At 42.7% G+C, this 16,663-nt stretch overlaps 1 protein-coding gene across 5 annotated transcripts in view; it reads left to right on the top strand.

Moving 5' to 3' along the window:
• The window catches only part of LOC125760558 (eye-specific diacylglycerol kinase), a 145,580-nt gene that overhangs the window by 9,861 nt on the left and 119,056 nt on the right, over positions 1-16,663 (top strand). For 4 of the 5 annotated variants that reach the window (XM_049420834.1, XM_049420810.1, XM_049420849.1 and 1 more), the window contains exon 2: positions 13,067-13,495. The exons of the other annotated variant lie outside the window; for it this stretch is intronic. The gene's annotated coding sequence lies outside the window, so the exon portion shown is untranslated. The remainder of the gene's footprint in view (positions 1-13,066; positions 13,496-16,663) is intronic. 5 annotated transcript variants of the gene reach the window in all.

The following is a 16,663-nucleotide window of genomic DNA, read 5'->3' as shown; positions in this document are numbered from 1 at the left end:
ACAACCAGACACTTATCTGCAATGTGAAAGTTCTCCCATGTCCCGTGTAAAATTGCGGCTCAGTTAACTCTGCAGTGCGAGATAGATCAAAAGCGAACGGAGTTCCCGGTGTGTTTCAGCTCTTGAAATATGTAAAACATGCCACTTTCCTCTCCACCAGTTTAAGCTTTTAGACGTGTCGAAACTACTTGCCGCGAATTCACCAGGATCCGTGGAATTGCGAAATGAAAATTCTTCCTCCCATTTCCCCACAGGCAGATACAGAAGTGAGGAAGGGGGTGAGGATGGGGGGAAGGGGTATTTGCGAGATTTGTGGAACTCACCAACTCTTATTCCCGGGGCCAGAGAATGTCTAAGCTCGTTTTGCTTGTCCATGGTGTAAAGGTGAGGTACAGGTAGGGATGTTAGACGAGTATGTTGAATCTGATCTTACCGTAAGCTTTTCGCTAGTTTTGCAATCGAATGTACGAGCGTGCGGTTGGATGACAGAACCGTGTACCGGTGTGTCATCTGCCTATCTGATAGCTGATGCGGCTCACGCTACCAAAGCAAATCGCCCAGACGTTTTGCGGTTAGCATTCATCACCGAAAGCGATGCAGATTAGAGGTACCTCAGATGGTATATTGATGATGATGATGATGATATGGTGGTTTGCCACACCAACATCAGCACACACACACACGTACGAGTTAAAAACGATCTCTATTAGATCTCGTGTGCTATTTATGAGTGATTATAATTTGCTGTTCGCCCTTTTATTGCTGATCTCCTGAACAGGAGGCGAAGCAGTAAAACAAAAACGCCCACACAATTTCCCCACATACCGTGCTGCTGACGAAATGGGCATTGTGGGTGGGATGGCTCCAATATGCATTCCCTTCCCTCCTCCCCCCCCTCTTTTGAAGCCTTTTTACTGCCGCTTGCACACACACACACAGCAGGAGCTTTACCTCCTGGTGTCGATTAAATCTGAGAAATCCTTCGCACAGCGCGCACAGGAGTTTTCCAACATTTTCAACGGTTTCCCCACTCTCTCTCTCCATCTTCTCGTTACGTGACTCTACTTTTGTCTTGGCTTCTAATTCACTGCGCTTTGTTTTCAAGCATCCCCTTTCACGCCTTAAACAATACCTCCCCCCCCCTCCTCCCCCTTTCCCATTCCGCTTGTCACTTACAATGGAAAAACCCCTTTTTCTCATGTGTGTGTGTGTGTGTATTTTTGTATGCTTTCTATTTGTTCGTCTTAAACTGGCGTAGCAACACACTGGCGGGACGATACCGGTAGGATTATTGAGCAAAATTGGTTCTCGGTTTTTCGCCAATGGGGGGTTGTTTTGTTTTTGGGAGGAAGGAGTATATGATCATTACCACGCTGAGTGACGTATTACGATGCTACAGGCGAAATACAGTATAGCATATAGCGTTAGCTCCAGGAAGAAAGGAAAGAGAGAGAGCAAAAAAAAAAAACGAAACACGATGGTGACGGTGAAGCGAGGAATTAGGGATTTATTAATATTGAAGCAAACATATGTCCGACGGGGCAGCTCTCCGTGTGTGTAGCGTAAGCGCAACCAATAAGCCATCCATCTCCACCACACACATACACATACAGCGTGGAAACCCATTCCACAAAAAAGCTGGTTCGCTGTGCTGTCGGGAATGTTTTGCGGATTGCAAAGATGGTGCAAAGATATTTGGGGGCCATCATTTCGGTATTGGTCAGAGTGGGGTTTTCGAGGTTGTGTGTGTGTGCTTCACTCGTTCAATTGCCATAAATCAGCCGAAGCGCGATGGTATTGCAGAGAAGCAAAGAAACAACAAGCCAAACAAAATTGGTGAAACGTAAAGCATTGAATCGAAAGAAGAAAAAAAAATCACACTCACACACACACACGCTCTCCTACGTGAAGTGGATCCTGTGGTGTATATATTTTTTTGTTTCTTCTCTCGTACCCTTTGCTGTTGCTGCTGCTTGACGTTAATGTTGCATCCTTTCGGTACCTCGATGCTCGATTTGTGAAGCAGCACCGAAACCTTTGCTCCTTTTGCGAATTGTTGTCCACGGATGGTCTAGCCAGGAGAGCAACCGCACAATCTGTGGGGTAAACCGGCGATGGCACACTCTATCGATCACGTGCGAGAAGAGGAAAAATAGGAGCGGTTGTAACGGGCAGGCGGCTGAAGGATGTGAAGGAAAGGTTGTTAAGGGTAAGCGGTGGGCGGCCAGTGTCGTTATGCGAAGAAGGGTAATTCATCATTGTTAATTCCGTGGTGATGGTGCGCACGTGAACCGAACGATCCGAACCGCCAAACGATGCTCTCGGCCGAAAAGCGAGTTTGGTCCAATGGGAGGGATAGTTATGATGGTAGGATAGGATAGGTGTGTAGCTTAACGGTCGCAAATCCTGCAGACAACCATTCGCTTCGTGTTGTCACCGATGTCCATCCCTTGGTATCGGGTTATTAGTGGGGAGTTTGGGTTTTTTTTTCTCTCTCTGCAAGATGCAGAACTGTGACATTTATTATCGATTTGGGGCGCCATCTGGTTCGAGGACTGGGGATATTCAGGATTTTGTCGCAATCCCGAACAATCGTGCTGCTTGAATGAGCATTGCGAAGCGATTGGTCAATAATTGTGGGTGCCGCGCATGCTGAATTTCTTGCGGTGGAAGTTATAGGAGCAGTACGTGTCGTTTTATTATTGCATAAAGTCTCAATATATAAGATAGCACATTTCTCCACCAGATACACACACAGAAGATTTGCTTTAGGTAGCTCTTAGGGTATTAAAATGTTTTGTTTTAAATAACATAAGCTTCTTTATTCAATTTCCCATTAAGACATTCAAGATATTTCCCCAAAAAAGAAACCCCTCACATGCCTGATACGCAGGAAATGTTGATAATAGGACACTCACTTCAAAATACATTTCTTCAAAATACCGCCCCAAAACACCCAACAGCAATGCGCTGAATACACAGCCGCTGATCGTTACCGAGAAAAAGAGTTGGATACAATTCTTCGTCAAATCCTTGAATTGTCAGCAAGTATCATTTCACATTCGCCTAGCCCAGCTCGGACGGTTCCATACCGGAATGTACGGTAATGTCCGACAGGTTAGAAACAGTTCCGGCATTCCCCCAAGGAAATCGGGCATCCCAATAAGCAAACCTGACGGTAACTGATGAGGTCATCTCTGACTCCAAGTCTCCAACTGAGCTGTCCTTCATTTCTTGCTTTACCGCGGATGTTGGAACTTCTTTCGAAACAAACTTAAATTTGTCCATAAGAACCAAACAAAAAAAGAAAGACACAAGCAAAAAGAAAAGAATTAATAATCCCCACATCGGTTACATCTGCATTCCCGAGTTCCCAGTTGACTGCTCCAGTGACAGCGCCCGAGCTGCATTGCGTTACCGATGGGATATTGCGTCTGTCGGCATTACTTGAGCGATGGCGCAACGTCCACTTAGGAATTGGGGATACATTTTTCGTTCCGTATTTTTTCTTTTCTTTCGTGTCTGTGCGGTGCTGCTCTAAGTGGTTCAACAACTGACGTTTGGAGAGGACGGGCGTAACAAAGGTGGACAGCCCCAGTCTTTAAACCACTTCATGATCAGTACGATCAAGATAAACAGGATACGCTTCTCGGAGCGGGTTCTTCGTTGCTTGGGTTGATTTCTTTGCTCTTGAAAAATGTTTTTTTTTCGGGTCGAGGTTGATGCAAAATTTCAAGCATTGGCCCCACCGGTATCCGGCCTATTGATTAACATCTTGCTCGCGTCGTCGTTTGGCGTCGTCATTCGCAAAGATGTTTTCGTCGAGAAACCGGTCGATAAAGAGCGGCCGAATGAAACCACCACACAAGGGCGAGGTATGCGGACGCAGGGTGTGGGTTTGCGGTGGGAAGTAGCTCTTAAGCAGTGAGTGTGTGTGTGTGTGTATGTGTTATTTGTTGTTGTTGCTTCCCTCACATTCGGCCTGTATCGCTTTCTACGAACGGCAAGTACGGGTTTGGGTGGTAATAATAACATCAACGCCACTCCCTTACCCCATCCGAACACCCGAGGTGGAATCTGCTGTTGTGTGAGGTGTGTGTGATGCGTTAAGTTCACGACCCTGCTGTATGCCGTGCAGTTTGCGCGATACGTATCAGCTTTGTCGATTTTACTCTAACAACATCACTCTCCACATCGTATCGATCATGCTTCTGGTAGGTTTATTTATTTACACTTATTTTGCTATGCTTTTCCCTTTCGCGTGTGTGTATGTGTGTGTTGCTGGGCCTGTGCGTATGGGCGTCCATCAACGTACTTTTAATGCCCGAAAGTGTCACACGTCACGATGAAGAAGGAGTTGTGGCGATTCGGAGGAACTCATTAGGTATTGGTAATGCTTGCGTCCGTACACGTTGACAGCTGATGGCATGAGCAGAAGGGCAGCATATATCGTGCCCCGATCCGTCCCTTCCACCCCTCTCCTCGAGACCGACATTGTGGATGTTTCCAGCTGTGCACAGTGTGCATTTTAGAACGAATATCGTGATGAAATTATTGTGCTGAGAGGATTACTTTTGCCATATGAAATAATGATGTGAGATAAAACATATTACACACTACCATTTATTCTCTCGCTATCTATCTCACGATATCTATCTCTCCTTTTCTTCTCTTTCATTACATCTTATTGCAATGTAAAATTAATTGTAATATTGTAAATTAAGAATAATGGAGCCGCCCAGTACTTTGTAGAAAAAGCAAACAAATGTTGCTTGCCAACAACGTTAATATTTTTAATCGTGGATTTTAATTCTATATTTGCTTCAGTAATAATTTGAAGGAGAATTTATCGAAAGCGCACGCCGATAAAAACATTATTTTTAATTGTAATATTGTAAATTAAGAATGATGGAGCCGCCCAGTAGTTTGTAGAAAATTCAAATAAATGTTTGAAATGTTTGAAAGGATACCACCAGCTTTAATATTTTAAATCGTGGGTTTCAATTTCATATTTGCATCAGTAATAATATGGAGGATAATACATCGAAAGCGTACACTAATATCATTTTTGTTAATATATTGTAATATTGTAAATTAAGAATAATGAAGCCTCCTAGTAGTTTGTAGAAAAAGCAAACAAATGTTGCTTTACCATCAGTTTATTTATATTTTAAATTTTGGATTTTAATTCCACAATCAAATTCAATCAATTATTTTTTTTTAAATTTTATTCCGCTTGCTATCCAAGGTGCGAAGAAACGATCGCATGGTGAAAAGTGTAGTTAGGTTTTATGGATATATTCTGCATCTCACCATCAGTGGTCATAAAAAACGTCAATACAATCGATCGTCGCTCAACAACATCGTGCGAATGGTAGACATTATTTCGAAAAGACGTAAAACCAAATTTCCAACTTGCCACACAATATCGGACAACATCATGCGGAGGTTTTGGTGAAGCAAATCCCCCCCCCCTTGCCTCAGCTATGTATAAGAGTCGTTAGATGCCGTGATGAAAAAGTGAAGCTACATTCCTCAAAAACATGTAGATTGCAAATCGAAATGCTTGTGAAAGCTGACTGAACTGATCGTTTTGCACCGACGCTACTGGAAAGCAATGGTTTTTATGCCCCCATTTTTGGTTTAGGTTTCTCCAAGACCCTACCCGTCTACCCTACAGTTGACAGGTCGGTCATTAAAGCTGACTGACTAGGTTGCGTTAGGGGTGCTGTGTGAGTGATGATGATGTGGTTTTTTTGGGTTTTTTGTTTTTTGGTGAAACATTACACCCATAGCTCGCGTTTCACCTCCAGCATTCCGCAAACCGCAAAAACCTAGCCATCACAAGGGGTGGGTTTTTTTTCGAACTCCACCCCCTCAAACCCTCCCACACAAAAAAAAATGAACCCCTTTAGAAGGACGTAATAATACGGTAGCAAATTAGCCTTTCACTAGATGCTGGTGTGTGTATGTTTTTTTTTAGAGCCACACGAAAAGGATTCTTGCCGTAATGTGACGAGACGGCTATGAGAAAGGATCGGATCGAGGTGGGTGGGTTTAAAATATGGAAATTTCTTCCCATATTTTTTTTTGGTTTTTATTTTGCTTCAACCTCCTGTTTTCCACTTTCGCAACCGTGAAGGGATTTGAAATTTTTTTATTTTTCACTCGGAAACGTTCCCAATTTCTGTTTATTTTAATTATGTCTTCGTAAAGGCGATTTGTGCAAATGTTTGTTTCAACAGCGGAGTGGGGCTTGGGAGCAGAGTTGGTGAATAGGTTTTTTTCTCTTCTTCTCTCCAATTCCCATCTCTCTCTCTCGCTCTTCCGCTAGTTTACTTTCTTTGGCACATCGAAGCAGAACGTGCAGTACCGAACGAGATGCTACTCCCAGGGCGAAGCACGAAATGAGCATAAATTCTGAAATCAGTCATTCGCCCTTCATTTGCCGTTCCATGTGCCTTCATGGCGTTCCCATTACCCCGGGTGCTCTAGGTTTCGTTTTATGTGTTTTTTTTGCTTCATTTTATTTTTGTTGAATTACCAATTTGCATTGCCAACCCGCAGTATTCGACTGACATAAACACACTTTGTTTGTGCGTATGTGTGTGTTCCTGTCGGTGGCACTATAGGCTATCGCTGTCAACATTCTATCTACGTGTGGTTGTGTGCTTCGCATATGCAAGGTGACTAGCCTATCGGGAAATGTGAAACATAATGTGGCAGCGGCAGCACAGCGAACATAAAATAATATTTTCATCCTAAGGAACGCGCGTTCGCGGATAGCAAATGTGCGTGTGTGTGTGTGTGTGTGTGTGTGTGTGTGCAAGGTGTGGATGATAGGCGCATTGGGTAGGTTTTCATTTTTATGTTTGCTTTTCGTCATCTACATGCTAGTGATGGGTAAAATCCTATTTGTTTCTGGAGCTAAAGTAATGCATCTCCGGGATATTCCGGACGTTGGAGTCAACTCCGGATTAACTTGGAAATATAAACTAGAGATGCGAATACTCACTCTTTTCAGACAGTTGAAAAAGAGTGAAAGAGTGATTATAAGGATTTGAATTTTTTACTCACTCTTTTGCGAGTCATAAAAATATTACTCTAAACTAATCCTTTAATTACTCCTTGGCGGTTTTGCTCACTCACTCACTCTGCCGACTAATGACTCACTCCTTGGGGTTTTTACTCACTCACTCTCACTGTCGACTAATGACTCACTCCTTGGCGTTTCAATTCACGCAATAAGAGTGATTAAGTGTTTTGGTGCTCTTTATGTATTTTTGGGTTGTTACTCCTTTTGGATTTAAATTGTTACTCATTGAGAGTGAGCAGTGAGAGTGAGTGAGTAAAAACGCAAAGGAGTAAGTAAAAGAGTCATAAAAACTCCTTATGCTGGTTTGAAACCATAAACTTCTTTGCACGATTGATCTCATTCTTACTCAGTGTGCACATCTCTAATATGAATCCAGGAGGAACCAGGGGGAGGGGTTATTACATGATTCTTGAATTACAAAAAAAAACTTACGTAAAACTAAGAAAAAATTATTTGAAATCAGAATGAAAACCTATGGTTCGCTACGGCGTCGAAATCGCACAACCAAGATTCTGGTTCACCGGAGTTAACACTGGAATCGAAGCTACGAAGTTGATTCCGGAGTAATAAGGAGTTGTCTCCGGAGTCGAGATCGGGTTTTCAACTCCCAGAGTTGGAGCAGATTCGTGATTATATGCCGTAGTTCCCATCACTACCGAGTGTGGCGGCAACAAACAGCCAGAAACAGGCCCAATGGCTCCCCTATGGCCCGGAATGCTTCGGATGAATGAATGGTCGTTCGGGGAGTTTGGGGTAAAATAGATATCCGACGGTCTCCTACGACATCCTCCAACAAACACACATACACAGAAACATACAGGATGTAGCAGAGGTCAACAATAAATAAAAGGGAAGCCTCAAGTGGGCATCAAACTTGCTCACCACTCGTGCTTCACAAGGTAAGCACGCGAACGAAATACGCTGCACGGTATAGGAGGCGGCCCACGGTGAAGTTGGATGTAGATGGATGGTTATTCGTTGACTCTTTTTATGTTGTTGTGGGCTCACTGCTCTCTGCCACACTCACAGGCCCAGGCTTGGCTCTTGAGCAGCCACCAGCGGGATACGATTGACTGACGGTTGCGTTCTATCTGTGGCTGTTTGCGGTTTGTGTCAGGAATTCGTTGTCGTGGTCCCATTTCGCTCACCCATTCCACGTTGCACGGCACCAGGTGGAAAACGTTATTGTGCAGTGAAACAAAACAAAAAATTCCACCTCGAAGTAAATTTCCAGCGATGATAATTTAATTAAACATTAGCTAATTCCTGGCACGGACGCAGCCAGACTGTAATGGTGATGCGCGAAAATGCGCGTTAATGGTGTTGCAGGAGATGGGGCAATGGGGGAGACGCAAGGGTTTGGGGGCAGGGAAAGTAGGGAAAGCGGAGATAAACACCTCAGAACGGGGAAGAAGAATTTGAAACTCTTCATGCGCCGTGCTAATCCACGCCATGTCTTTGCCGTGCTGTGTCCCTTTGACCGGGTACGTAACAGCACTGGACGATATTTTTCTTCATCATGGAAGAGAAGTTTCGGTGTAAAGCGTGATTGAAAAGAGAAATTTCGATTGAGCCCGTAAGCTTATGGAGATGTTTTTGTGCAACAAAATAAATAAAGTAATAATTAAGAAAAAAGAATCAGCAATCCGTGTAACGTTTAGCGCTTGGGAAAAGAACATTCTCATGGGATGATCGCGCTTAATTTCGTTCCGCTTTGGCTGATTACATTTATTTTAACAATGGCTTTTTCGTGGATTTTCTCATTTTATGAAATAGTGCGAGAGGGTAAGTGTACATTAATGTGTACATTAATAAACAAAAATTGGAAACGTTGTATAAAGTTTCAGCTTAAGCGAATATTTTCAAACAAAGATCGACAAAAAAATGCATTAATTTGTTTGTTTGTATTTTATACAATACAATATTTCCCCTTTTTCCAACATGACAATTACATTACATGGTACTGATTGTTATAATTTAGATTTTTAAGTAATAGCAAAACTACTACTTTGCTGAATCTGTTACAGATCTATTGTTGAGAGCTGTCAAAGCAGTTTGACATCCCTGTACTAGGACCGCTTGATTCCGATAGAGGGCGTCAGGGTATATACATATATAATGGGGGGGATCAATCGCACCGGCTCCTTTATTTTCGGATTCGGCAAAGCAGAAAAACGGGAAATAAATTTGAACCAGATTTACATGAACATTTCATGACTAGTTAAAGTTTTGCCTACCACCGTCCGAAAATTCGTAAAGTACAAAATTAGCGTTGTCGTATCTGTTCAAGAATCTGTCGTCGTCGTTACACAAGAGGTTAAATATTCGAGCAGAATTGGTTCGAAAGAGCACGGGGAATTTGCAATGCTCGATCGCACACACAACGGTGGCTGCCGGGTGTCGATGTAATTACGTTTTTATCGTCCGCTAGCTACCTTCCATCATGTGAAATGCCACACGGCGGGGACTTTCTTACTCTTCCTTTTTTTTTTGTTTCACCAATGTTCTTTTTTTTCGTAGGCATTTTATGCTTTATTGCTTTGTTGCTGCGTTGTAACGATGGGACCGAAGTGTTTCACGATCAGTTCTCGCTCGAGCCATGTCAAATGTCTGTTATTGTAGGACCCATCTCGGGATGGGCTTTCCTTCGTTTGCCTCCTACAAAATGCGGCAGCCGAACCGCGGCAGCAGAATTAATGGCAGAGTTAAAGCGAATCTAAACAATTGAGACGGGAACGAGTCGGTCGAGGTTCACTTCTTTGTTTTTCTTACAAACCCCCGCGAACCTCAATCCAATTCACTTTCCCAAAGAGCGACAGAATCTTGTCAGGATATTTTGGCTATAACCTTTAGCCAGGGTTCGGCCATCAGAAATTTTGTTTTGGAAGAACACAAAATCTCGACCCCGATGATATAAGAAAACTTTTTTCATAATTATTATATTAATTAATATTTTATTAATATCAACATCAAATGTAGTATGTTTATGTAAATATTCGTTTTTCGTTTCTTCTCCTTCAATTAATTCCTGGTAGCCTCGCATTGTTCAGACGGTGTGTTGATTTAAAGCATGAAATTGGTCATGAGTGTAGCAAAAAGTAGTAAAACGATTACCCAAACTCCAACATTTTTGCCCCTTCAAATTTTCAAACGATTTTAAGCATGACAATGCCGAAGTGAGAAGTTAGTAAATAACAGCCGGGAACTTTATAGCGTTAATTTTGTGAAATCTTTCTAAAGTATTAGTACCAGGGGAATCAAAAGCTTTGGGACCGGTGTGCCGACCCCTGCCTTTCAGCTATTCCACGGGTAGAGTTATCGCCTTGATGCTCGTGTTTTCACCCGCAACCCACGGTGCAATTATTCTTGTGCAGTATGGGCTTGCTGTGTAGCATTGGAAAATTTTCCGAATCTTCAAAATCGACATCATAATGGGGCATTGTAGAAGCTGGTCGACTAGGTCGCCCCACCATATTGAGGAGAAAATATTATTCTAGTTGCTAGTAAATTTTGCTGAAACAAGTGACTAACGAATGAAAAAGATAGGAACAGTTTGACAGAGAAAAGCCGAGAGAGAGAGAGAGATGTGTGTACAAAAAAAATACATAAAGCTAGCAACTAAGGGCATGGTTTGAGTAGATAAACACTGCCTGCCCTGGGTGTGTTTTCTAGAATATTTTCCGAATTCCTTACACAGTTAGCTTGCTGGTGCTGGGACCGTCCGGTGTTTGTTCATTCACAGTTGTTGAGCGTACCAGTGCAAAGAATCGGTCGCTCGCTGGTATTCGCCTTCGGGAAATTTACTGCTCTTCGTACATGTACAAACGTCCATGGAGACGCCTGGTCACTCATAGTACCGGAGTGGCTGCGTACGTTTGTTGTTGTTATTGTTGTTGTCTTCTTCCATTGTGTTACATCTATTTTGCTGCGCTAAAAGCAGAAGGTAGATCCTTGCTAAGCTTATGCGGGGTTTTTTTTCTCGATGCGGCGTAACACATTAAAAGAACATACGTTCCATGGTTGTCTGTTATTCAAACTCCGGTGACACGTAGATATGTTCCGCAGTGTGTACATGGATTTCTATTTTGTTGAGCGTTGCATAGTAACGCATTTGAGGGCATTCAGCTTAGACCGGGACGGTCAAAACCTTGTGCTTTATTAATTGTTCTGCGATGATATGCCAGTCGGAGCACATCACTTAAACCATCTATTGAAACATCATCCAGGGAAATTGAATGCGAACGTATCAATGTTTATTGCTTTCCGGTATCACTAAACAGGACGGGTACATTCTGATGTTTTACCCTTTTAGATTGCCCTCTTCGCAGTAAGCATACCGGTACCGTGTGCATCAGGACAGTGCATCAATGCAGCGAGAGGCGCATTGTTAAACGTATTAGCTATCGCTATTGAATTTCCATTTTTGCCCGAAGCCGTACAGCGGATTGCGTTCGTACCGATCCGATCAAGTTATGGTTTGTACGAATACTGATAAAAGAATCTTTTCATAGAAGTCTTATCGATAGACGTTTGTGCTCTTTGTTAGCATAAAAATGCTTTCAAAGTACCTTGCTCACGTACTTCAAGTGAAATAGTAACTGTGATATTCCGTTTCAAAATCCTTTTTCCGTACCATTATTTGCTGCTTGGGAACAAGTTCGTATTATGACTGTAATGCTTATTAAGGGTATTATTGATTCTAGCTAAAGTGAATAAAATCCAGCAAGTCTGGAAAGTAGGCCGCTGTGCCAAGATGAATAGGTGGATGTGGTAATGCAATACCAAATCTTTTATTATATTGTGTATAAATAGTACCTGCGGGGTTTGTACTCATAGAAGCAATTGCTTCCAGAGTTACTTATGCGTTGAAATGAAAATAAATCCGTGTTAAAAACGGTGCGGGAGTAGGTTCTTCTATAGGAGTAAGCGTTCTATAGGAGTACCACAAAAAATACGCACAAAATTGTTACTTAAAAAACATTGTTTTCCGGAACATAGATACAAAATTAGTACTCAAACTTCGGAAACTCTTACCGTTGCCGACGGGGGAGATTCTAAGCCAAACAAAGCAATATGAAGAATAAAAAAACCGTCCTTCCCCCCCTCCTACCGCCTAGATAACAGCTGGAGACCACGCATGAGAAGAAAAAAGAAAAGAAAAATCCTTTTCAAATTTACGTACGTGGTACGTGTTCTACTTGTAATATTTGTTTGACTGTTCAGTTTTCCATTGTTGCCCCCTCGGGGCCATCTTTGCCAGTTACTTGGAACCGCAAACAGGTCCGGGCACACTTTACCACCATCACGAACGCTTGGTATGTGCCTGGTATGTCGATGTGTTTGTGAGTGTGTGTGTATGTGTGTGTTTGTATTCCGAAAAAGCGGTGCAAGAATTGGATGTATCTCGATGTGTGGCTTTGGCATCAGGTGTGTTTTTTGGCGAAGGTGGCAGTGGTGGACCGTTCGGTCGTTCGGCATCTCAGTCCGAGTGGCATTGATTGTTCGTTCGCATGCAAAGGGAATCTATAGACGATCAGACTCATCGAACCACCCCTTCTTCTTCCTCTGTCGCCTGCACCCTACCATTGCTTTTCGACATCCTACCAACGAATCAATGTGAGGTGCAAATGTTGTTTCTTTGTTGTTGTTGCAATTCTCGATGTGAATGTCTGTATGTATGTGTGCGCGGACGAGTGTGTGTGTGTGTGTGTGTTTTTGCATACCGAAGCCGGCCCAGCTGGACGTGACGGAATTGTGTTAGAGGGTTTACAAAGGCAGTAGGAACCGTATCTGCAGGCCGACCATCATCAACCTCATTCCCCACAACGCGATATCCCCACCATCCATTATTTCCTCAGTGTACCTACTCGATGTGTAGTATGTGTGTGTGTATACTATATATATACAGATATATATGTGTATGGAGATGTGTATTTCTATGGGTGTTTTTTTGCATGGTTTGGTGAGCAGAATGCAGCCGGTGTGCAGCGACTGTTTGGTGTGTGAGCTAATGCTGGCTGCCACCGAGCAAGCTGATCGGTGGTAAAACTGGATCAGTGCAAAAGGACCGGGCGACCGAAACGCGTTTTGGACCAAGCTGTAACGCAGCCCAGAAACGAATCTCAGGACTTCAATCAATCAAGCGCACCCGAAATCCCGGCTGCCGCTCCTCGTTACATCGTGTGGACGTGTGTAATTGTGTGTGTGTGCGTGCGTGCGTCCGAATGTGTGTATGTGTGGGAGCACTTACACACCATCGCAAACCTTCCAGCGTCGTCATATCGTAGCAGAGTTTTTTTTTTATTTGGGTGGAAACGACGCTGCTTTATGCGGAACCGCATGCCGGAGGTGTATTGAGGGTGAGCCGTATGTAAGATGCTCGCCCGCACATTGCCACAGGTAAGTCACAGACAAGTACTTAAGCAAAACAAAAACAAAAACAAAAACATGGCCAGCAAGCGGTTGGCAGGTGATTCTGGCAGGACGACTCCGCACGTTGGTGCATTGTGGTGGAGATGTGTTCTGCATCTACTGATACTGCTTTTATGTTCGCACGTATTTGTTCAAAAGATTGTGGGACGAAATCAAAAATATCTTTTCTGACGAAATCAAAAATGTTCAAAAATAGAGGGGAAACCCTGTATTTGTTGTGAATTTTGGACCAAGAGCTACCCAAATTATTTAAAAAAAATTTAACACTAGAACTACTGGACCAGTCATTTTGACTGGAACACTTGATTTGTATTACATTATTTTTTTGGGTTAAACAATCCTAAAGTAGTTGAAACATGAATTTACATATAAATATTTTCTATAATAAGATCTCCAATAAACTGTAAAATTTACTCCAACTCTTCGAAATTGTTCGAAAAATAACCACGAACGCGTGGTAGTTCTAGTGTTAATGAACATTGTATGTCAATGGGGAAACCGATTTTTAACTTGCACCACTTAGTGTTGTATCAGCTCAAACCCTTTAGATGTAATTCTGAAAACTTGTGTACAAAAACCAAATTGTTCATTTTTCTTTTCTCGAACATACTGATTTGTCTGAAGGGGTGTGATACACCTTTAATGAATTTAAATGCGAACAGCTTCATACAGTTAAAACCATCCTTGACAGAGTGGGTAATTATTTGTTTTCTGGCGGGTCGAAACAGAAAAAAAACCACCCCACACACCGTATGCAACGATTTTTTTGTTCACCTTAACCAGTTTGGCAGCGCCGTGCAGCAACGAAATCGTGCGAAATGCTCGTGGATTATTAGATGGATGCTGATGGATTATTATTTCCCGCAGTGCGCTATGGGTACTGCGTTTTTGTGTTATTTTTATCTGCTCGCTGCTTATTGTTTGCTGGTCGATTGCAATTTTAAAACCTCCCCCCCCCCAACTGTACGAACAGGCTTATAAATTCGCATTGTTTTCTACCCAATATGCCTTCCACGATTGCCCCCCACCCCCCAACGCTTTATCCCCTTCTAGTATTCCGCAATTTGAATCCATACGCAGGCAATTGACCACCCGTCGTTAGCAATTGGCCACCAATGGTATAATTTATTTTTTTATGCAAATAATCCAATCGAAATTCCATGTGCATGTGTGCATGTGTGTGTGTGTGTTTGTGCACGAATACCCTTCCTGTACCGTTTCACTAGGTTCCCCGGGACCATTTCGTACCATTGCTGATTGACATCGTTCGGCATTTGCCAAACAGATCGATCGCAATGGGAATGGGAACAAATACAGGTCAAAACAATGGTGGTTGGTTGGGTGAGGGTTTGGGGATTTTTTTTTTGCGAGAAAAACAAATACCCAATATTGCTGGACAGGTTGGAAATGAAGGGTACGGGGGTATAGACGGCTGGACGGTATAGAAGGTTGGGTGAAAAGAACACAAGAAGAAGAACAACAACAACAACAAAATCGATCAAACGTATATTTCCCTACACGGGTCCAGCTGCACACGGGAACGTGTACACAGAACTTCATGCATATATTTAACCGAATCAACCACATGGACCGTATTACGAGCAGAACAACATGAAGCGGGGAAAAATGCAAAAGAAAATAAATTACACTTACAAAGATGAAATGGATGAGATGAGAATGACCACCAGGGCCTTGTGGCCCTTTTTTTGGGCCGGTGGCATTGGGGTAGCAAATTTGGCTTGTTTTGGCTATGTTTCTATACATCTCACTCTCCCACCAACACCTGTACTCATTGCAATGAACACTGAAAAAAAAGATAAAGCATATAAGGTGTGTTTTTTTTAAAGTTTATTTCTATTATTTTAAACATTTCCCGCTTTACGGGCTGTTTATTATAAATTTTAATGTCGGTCGCACACTTGACAAGCGGTTCCGGCGGCATCACAAGATACCACTAAAATAATTCCATACCCTCTAAAAATACTTCACTCGTGTGTTAGTACGCAGCCTACTCTTCCAAACCCCCTCCCCCGGGAACCTTTTTTTTACATCCATTTCAATTGGTACCTTTCGTCTGGGGAGCAACCCGGAACGTTTTCACCCGGTTGGTGAAACTCACAAACTCTCGTCCGCCCCCTGGGGAGAGATTGTCTCCCATGGTCGATCGCTCCAGTTTTGCCAACACTTTGCCGTAATTGCATTAATAATTCGTCAAGGTGCTCACTGTTGCCGATTCTTATAACCCTTCTGGGTGGGGCCCATGGTTCTGTCGACCTTGCCATAAAATAGTTCTAAAGTTATGCTATCATCCGACGAAAGAGTACGGACGGAAGAGCGCGTGGGACCAAATACACACCAAAAAGGGTAAAGCTGAATGAATATTTGTTTGTGTTCTCTTGCAGCACAACGAATAAAAACACCATCAAAGCTATCTTAATTATGTCTGCAAATTGTGTTGATACAGTATGCAAACATTGCTGTGTTTTAACCAATTCGCAATATGTTTGTATTTTTGTTTGTTTCATTGAAGCGCAACAAGTTTGTGCAAAAAATGCTCTTTACGAAAGCATGTATGGTGCCGTGACCAGGATTGCGGTACAGTATTCGAATGGTGGTGTGGGTGTTGTTGTTTTCTTCTGTGGATATCGAAAACTAGTGGACGCCCGTACCAGTAATTGGTTGAGCAAATATAATTTTTGAACGAAATTAATTAAACACATTCAAAACATGCGTAGGCTACCGATGAGTTTCATTTACCTATCGAACAGTACAGCGTGTTTAGTTATTTTGCAACCGGTGCATGAGGCTTTGAACAATCGCATCAAGGGGAAACTTTCCACGTCTCCGGATATCAATCTGAATTACAGAAATAAAAGCTTCGTCTAGGTGTCTGGTTTGTGGAAGGAAAGGAAAAGAGAAAGAATAGAATACGAATAGTACAAGTGCCATAGACAGAAGTACACATCATGCGATGGTTTACCGCCAGTGTTGCCCAGCTGCTGAACCTGATTGATACTGGCGGAAGAGAAAAGGGAATCAAAGCGTAACAAAACAAAACAACCGAAGCAAAATACAAAAAAAAACCTTTTCCCTAACACACATACACCAAACTAAAGCATACGGGCAATCACACAC

The sequence above is a fragment of the Anopheles funestus genome, chromosome X, assembly GCF_943734845.2.
Source record: "Anopheles funestus chromosome X, idAnoFuneDA-416_04, whole genome shotgun sequence".
NCBI classification, from domain to species: Eukaryota; Metazoa; Arthropoda; class Insecta; order Diptera; family Culicidae; genus Anopheles; species Anopheles funestus.
The sequence above is the reverse complement of the archived record's forward strand: the minus strand, read 5'-3'. Positions and strand labels throughout refer to the sequence as shown.